The sequence below is a fragment of the Ochotona curzoniae genome, unplaced genomic scaffold, assembly GCF_017591425.1.
Source record: "Ochotona curzoniae isolate NIBS_2020 unplaced genomic scaffold, NIBS_Ocur_1.0 contig_46, whole genome shotgun sequence".
NCBI lineage: Eukaryota > Metazoa > Chordata > Mammalia > Lagomorpha > Ochotonidae > Ochotona > Ochotona curzoniae.
Genome location: NW_024466340.1, coordinates 3810186 through 3817182, shown reverse-complemented (window position 1 = coordinate 3817182; position 6997 = coordinate 3810186).

Below are 6997 nucleotides of genomic sequence, written 5' to 3'. Positions count from 1 at the left end.
CTTCCACGGGAGGTGGGCTCTCACCTGTGACCCGTGTGGCTCCTATCTGCCAAGTCACCCTGACTCATACACCTGCCTTGAATTGTATGGTCTGTCTGCATGCATTGTTGATTTTCCAGACTATGATGCGAAAATGCTATTGGTCTTGGTACCTGGGTTTTGGATGCCTTCCCTCCTCCTCCCCCGTACACTATGCATCTGGGTGCCTGTCGCGTTTGCCTTGCTCGGGGTCGGCCCAGCTCAGCGCCCTTGCAGGTGCTCACATGCTCTCCATCTCATCCATGTCTCATCCCACTGCGGTTGGCGGTCACTCCACCTGCCTGTCCCTCTCTGCCTGACTCCCCAGGAGCTCTCCACCCTGCCAAGCCCTGGCTTGAACCCGTACTGCTCATATCTGTGACCTGGAAGAGTGCCCAGGGTGGGCTAGGTCTCCGGCAGATACTGGCTGAATAGCTGAGTGGGTAAGCAATGAGAAGGAGGCTCACAGAGTCAGGGTTTGGCCCGCTCAGCTGCACTCCAGGGTCTTTTGGTTCACTTCCCATCCCCATTTTTTAGATGAGAAGACTAGGGGTTCAGCACAGTGGTTTAGCAGTCTAATCTTCTACCTGCAGAGCTGGCATCCCATACGGACACCTGTTCTAGTTCCAACTGTTTCACTTCCCATCCAGCTCTTTGTTTATGGACTGGAAGGCAGCATAGGGTGGCTCAGGTCCCTGGGGCCCTGCACCCAGGTGGGAGACCTGGAAGAAGCTCCTGGCTCCTGGCTTCAGACTGGCCCAGCTCCAGATTCTGTGGCCATTAGGGGAATAAATCAGTGGATGGAAGCTCTCTTTCTCTCCTTCTATCTATAAATCGGCCTTTCAAATACAAATAAATGAATCTTTTAAAAAATACGAGGAGACTGAAACTCAGAGAGGGTGAGCTACCTCATTAGAGTCACATAGCATAAACATGGCAAAGCGAGTCCCAGAATGAAACCCACGGGCAGCACGGCGAGGGCACAGATGAGCTGGAGTTGGGCCAGGCGGGGGCCGGCTGGCTGTGAGCAGACATTCTTTGGATGTATCCCTGCCCCCAAGCCCGTGAGGCCACACTGCGTATATTGCAGGCATCACCTCAGCTACCACCTCATTCATGTTTTTGTCAAAGCCATCAGCAGTGTTTGGAAAGAAAACATCAACACCTTCCTGAATGCAGAGACAGTATCTCTCCCCAGCACTTGATACAATTTATAGGAACAGATACAAGAAGAAATGAAACAGTGCTTCTGGTCAACCACGCCTCCTAGCCTGAGCCTGCAGTGTGTTTGATAAGCAGGTGTTAGATGGGGCTTCTGAGGCTGCCCTGGGGATGACCAGCCCTGGGCGAGGGCAGGGGCGGGCAGCTGTGTAACGCGATGGCGAAGATGCCGCTTGGGAAGCCCGCACATCCCAGCAGAGTGCCTGGGTTTCTGGTTCCAACTTCCTGCGAATGTACAGCTTGGAAAACAGTAGGTGATGGCTCAAGTTTCTGCTACTAGGTTAGGAGAGTTGAATGGGGTTCCAAGTTCCTGGTTTTAGCCTGACCCCATCACAGCTCTTGCAGATGTTTGGGGAGTGAATCAGCAGTTGGGAGATCCCTGTCTGCCTTTCGCATACAATGGAGACTATTTTTTGGAAGATGAATAGGAGGGTTGAGAAAGAACAGGGAAGGATGACTTCCTGCCCCGGGCGCTGGGCACCTCTGAGATGCTTAACTCCTCCAGGAAGGCCTCGCCTTGGCCAAACACACCTGCTTGGTCACAGCTCACGAGGATGCCACACTGGAAGTCAGCACCACGAGAAGATGCGTAAGGCAAGCCCTCCAGGGATGCCCGCCTGGGGCTGGGGTCTGACCCCTCACAACAGAGACTGTGTAGGCTCCCCGCTCCCCCTCCCGCGCCTGGGGATTGGGTGTCCAGCTGACTCTGGGGGTATTCTCTCGGTCCCTGATGATGCGACAACAGCGGGGACTCAGCGCACAAACGGGACTGTGCCACTTGCTTTACCTCCTCAGGTGCCCTGTGCCTGTCCCCTGCCCCCTGCCCCCCGTAACTGCCAGGATGCCCTGTGCTGCAGTGGCCTTGCTTACCCCCAGACATCTCTCACCAGCAGCCCTGTCCAGTTTTTTGTGCCCGGCACACCAGGCAGGTGTTAATCGGGGTTTATCCATGCTGAGGCCAGCATCAGCGCCTGCTTCCTCTCGGCGGCCGAGTTGTACTCCACCCAGCGGCTGAGCCTCCACTTTGTGCAGCTCTTCATCCGTCCGTGGTGCCTTGATTTATAACTAGATTGCCGGATCTCCGGCCAGCAGGCCTCGGTTTGCTGTGCATCATGGACCCTCCGCCCTACCCCCCAGGGCCAATAGGATAGCATGGATAATCCAGAAGTAGGTCTTGGAAAGTAATAAACTACATTTTTGTTTGTGTGGGCTATGAAGTTTGTGCTTGATACACAAGCGTCTTAAGTGCTTCCTGTAGAATAGGAGCCAGTTGCCATGGCACGGTGGACTAAACCTCCCCCTGCAATGCTGGCATCCCATAGGAGTGCAGTTCGAATCCCGGCTGCTCCACTTCCCATCCAGCTCCCTGCTTGTGGCCTGGGAAAGCAGTCAAGGACGACCCAAAGCCTCGGCACCCTGCACCTGCGTGGGAGACCTGGAAGAAGCTCTTGGCTCTTGGCTTTGGTTCTGCCTAGCTTCTGGCTGTGAAAGCCATTTGGGGAGTGGACCAGTGGATGGAAAATCTCTTTCTGTTTCTGTAATTCTGCCTTTAAAAATAAAAAAGGGGGGGGGAAAGAACATATATTTTAGAAAGTAGAACAGATAACAATAACCACGGTGTCCACTAAATGGCCATTCTTAGGATTGCTGTAACAGTATTCACTTGGAGTTTATTACTCAGCAACCTGCTGCGTGCTAGGCAATAATAATAATGATTATTATTATTATATTCTGTAAAGCAGAGACAGACAGAACCCCCCATTCACTGGTTGTCTAGAAAAACCTGCAACAGGCCAGGTCAGAGCTCAGGCCAGGCATCCCCCATGAGACACAGGAACCCACCAACTGGAGCATCTCCATGCCTCCCGAGCACTGCACTAGGTGGGAAACCGGAAGCAGGAATGCATCCAGACATCACGGCCCCCAGGCCAAACGCTCTGCTTGGATGTCAGCTACAGCTCCCAGTGAGACTTGGGGTTCCTGGGTCATTTTTAGGTCTGGCCAAGCTGAGCTCAGAGGAGCCCAAGGGCCAGCTCCCACTCACCCAGGCCCCGGGCTGAAGTTGTCTGTGGCCTCGATGGGACACTGTGGGCTCATGGAGAGAGGGCAGGTGGCCCTGGGCCAGTGCAGCAGTTCCCTGGGGGCCGAGCAGGCTGTGTCACTCCAGGGTTCTGGTGGAGCCCCCTCCCCGCCAAGGCACTGGCTTCCTAGCCAGCTTCTAGGCGTGACACAGACTTTGCTCTGAGTTCTGACCACAAGTTGGCCACAACCTAAGCCCGGGGCTTTGAGTGTCCCCTCTTTTGCGGTCAGTTGAGGGCCTTGTCCTTTAGTGGAACTTTCCCTGAAGAATAAATGAAGAAGAGGGGTGGTGTCACTTCCAGTGCTGGCCACCTGCTGGGACACAATGTCCCCTCGCAGAGGTGCAGAAACCTATTGGCAGGTGTTGGGCATGCGAAGAGTCCCTGGCCCCACGTGCACGGAGAAGAGGCCAAAGGTGGCCTGGCCCTGGGGAGGTGGCGGCGGCACAGGACGGCGCGCATCACAGAAATGGCCCATTTGCAATGATCGGTTGCCCAGGTGTTAATAACGCTAATGGCATAGGAAGGGTAAACTCGCCCACTTGGCTGAACAGGAGAAATATGCAGAGAAGTGTTCGGGTTTCCATAAATCAGCCGTGTGCAGCGCTACGAGGGAGGCAGGACTTAAAATTCCAGTCAGGAGATGGGTATTCTCATAACCGGAGCTGGAAAGGTAATTTATTCTGTTTATATCTTTTTACTGCACGACAAGGCAGGGGAGCGGGCGCCCTCCACAGCCATCCTGCATGTTAAATATTAGTCCTAAAACCAGCGGGCCAGCCCTCATGCCCTGGTGGGGGGGGTCTTGATTTCGGGCTGGCCGGAGGGCGGGTGTGAGGGCAGGCTCGGCTCCTTGGAGCCAGCTGGAACTGCAGCCCAGAGGGGCTTTGGGGGGTGGGGGATGGACCCTCATCCAGAGCCGTGGATGAAGACAGCTGCTGGGCAGTCTGCCTTACCTGTCTGCCTTGGGAAATTTTTATTACTCTTGAAAATCTTTTTTTTTTAATTATTATTTTTCAATGATAATATGTACTGGAGATGGAGAGGGGGTGGGGAGGAATGAGAGGAGGCTAGGGACGAGGGCCGTGGAGGGACCGTGGAGGGACCGAGAGCAACAAGAGCGAGCCTGCAGGTGCCCGGCCATGTCCTTCCGCCTTTTGGCCCTGGCCACCTTCGTTGTCAGGAGGGCATTTCCCACAAGACCCAAGGAAGCTGCTGTTGGTAAAGATGAGCGTCTTTGGGACCATTCCTTAACGAGCCTCTTTGTATGGCGGCTGCATTTCATTCATTCCCTTGTCATTCATTCATTCATTCATTCATTCAGTGACTAGACATCTGCTGGTGGGCTCCAGTAATGGAGGTTTTTAAGTTGGAAGCTGGCGTTTAGGCAAATGGGCACAGCAGCTCATCTTTTTTTTTTTTTTCAAGGATTTTATCTATTTTTATTGGAAAGTCAGATTTACAGAGAGAAGGAGATACAGAAAGATCTTCCATCCACCGATTCACTCCCCAAGTGGCCGCAATGGCCAGAGCTGAGCCAATCTGTAGCCAGGAGCCAGGAGCTTTTTTCAGGTCTCCCAAAGGCAGGTACAGGGTCCTAAGGCTTTGGGCCATCCTCTACTGCTTTTTCAGGACACAAACTGGGAAAATGGAATAGCTGGGACACAAACTGACGTCCAGATGGGATCCCAGCACATGCAAAATGCGAGGCAAAGATTTAGCCACTAGGCTATCACACTGGGCCCAACAGCACATCTTGAAGCTGTGAGAATGGAGTGAGATGTCAACCAAGGGGGCCACATAGGGGCAGGATCTTACCAGGGCCTGGTTCTGCTGGCTTGGGGGAGCTTGAAGCTCCACCCGTGACAGCAATTGCAGCCATCGGGGTGGGGGTTCCAGGGATCTGTGTTTCTGGCAAGCACTGAACATGCTTGAAAACGGAGACAGACACTGAGGGACCAGCATCCCTTCCTAACTCCCCTTCCCCACCACAACCTCTTTTACAAAGGGTCTCCTTGAACCGGGGCCACCCAGGGCCACCAGCACAGCAGGTACACTGGGCAGGGTGGGCAAGGCGGGCAGAGCAGGGGTGAGATTTCTCTGCCCAGAGACCCTGGGCCCAGTAGGCCCTCCTTGGGGAGTTACACTGAGCACACAGGAGCAGGTGGAAGTATATTGGGACTGAGCCAGCTGCTCTCGGTCCTGTGTGCATTGGGATGTATACCTGGAGTGCACACGTGTGACTGCTCCTGCAAGGCAGGCGCAGAGGAGGGGATACCTTTGGGGGGCTCTCATGCTGCGCCCCTGCTGATCTCTCTGGGCCCAAGCACGCTTTTTCTCGAGGTGGGAGTGTTACATGGCGGGTGGAGCTCTGAGGCACAACCAGCCTGTCCCCTGTGCAGTACCTGGGACAAGGCCATCACCTGTGCTGAGGATGCTGATGGGCAAAGTGGAAGCTACAGGTGCAGGTGAAAGGACCCCGCTATACTGACTTCAGTCCGATGTGGCTTAGAGCAGGTGAAAAGTTAGAACCCAAACCTCCAGACAGAGGCTTGGCTGCAAAGGACATACGCAGGATGGTTCAGCCAGAGCCTCGAGTGTCCAAAGAATGACCCCTGGTTCCAGAAAGAATGAAGGGAAGCCTAAAAGATGGGGCTTCCAACCCTGCAGTGCAGGACAGTGCGTCTACCTTGTGGTAGCCGCTCCCCCGCCCCCGGGGAAGGGAAATGGGGCAACATTCTCCTGCGGTCCTGGTAAGGGAGGAGGGGGTCCCCATCTCCTCTCTTCTCCTAGTTTCCCTGCTGCTGCCAGCTCCCCTCACCACAAGCGGGGCTGAAAGACACAAATGTGCAAGGCGTCGTCCCATCTGCCACCATCTGCATCATTTGCTCTCATCATCAGGTGTATAAACGCTCCATACAGTCTCCACCTTTGCAGGTGGCCACACTGAGGCAAATGGGAGCAGGACTTGTCAACACGGTCGGCAGGCAACCAGCCCTGCTACCAACTTTTATTTTTCTTTAGCTCCCTTGGAATTGCATGGGACATTACAGAGGAATGAAGCCGCAAATCCCATATCCGTCCATGCACCCGGCATCCTGGAGCCTGTTCCGTGCTGGACTCAGCTTGGGCTAGATTCCCCCACCCCCCTGTGATGGCCCGAGCAGAAGACAGGCAGGCATCCTAATCCCCTCCCTCAACGTCACCAAAGTGACTTTGCAAATGCAGACACAAGAAGAGTTTCATTCATTGACTATGGAAAGAAAACAGCACAGCACAGAGGGAAAAAGATTTTTTTTTTATTAATCTTTCTTTTTAAAAAAAGTGGATTTTTTTGTATTTTCATTTTTCTTAGGTAAACCTCTTCCTGCCTTCCCCTCCCTCCTTCTGCCCACCCTCCTCTTAAAAATATAAAAATGTTCAACCCGGATAACTAGAGTACAATAAATAAACAGTAAACACAAAAACATACTTTATTTGTTTCTTCTTTATACAAAATAAGGAGACTAGAAGCGTCCGACTTCCAAAAAAGTATAATTATTGGACATCCTGACCGCCCCACCTCCAGGCCGTGGGCAGAGGGGAGAGCGAAATGTGGGCCCCGGCCCAGGGTGAGAGAGAGCAGGGTGCAGCCCGGACCCCTCGAGCTCAAAATGCAAGTCTGCAGAGTTACGGAGGAG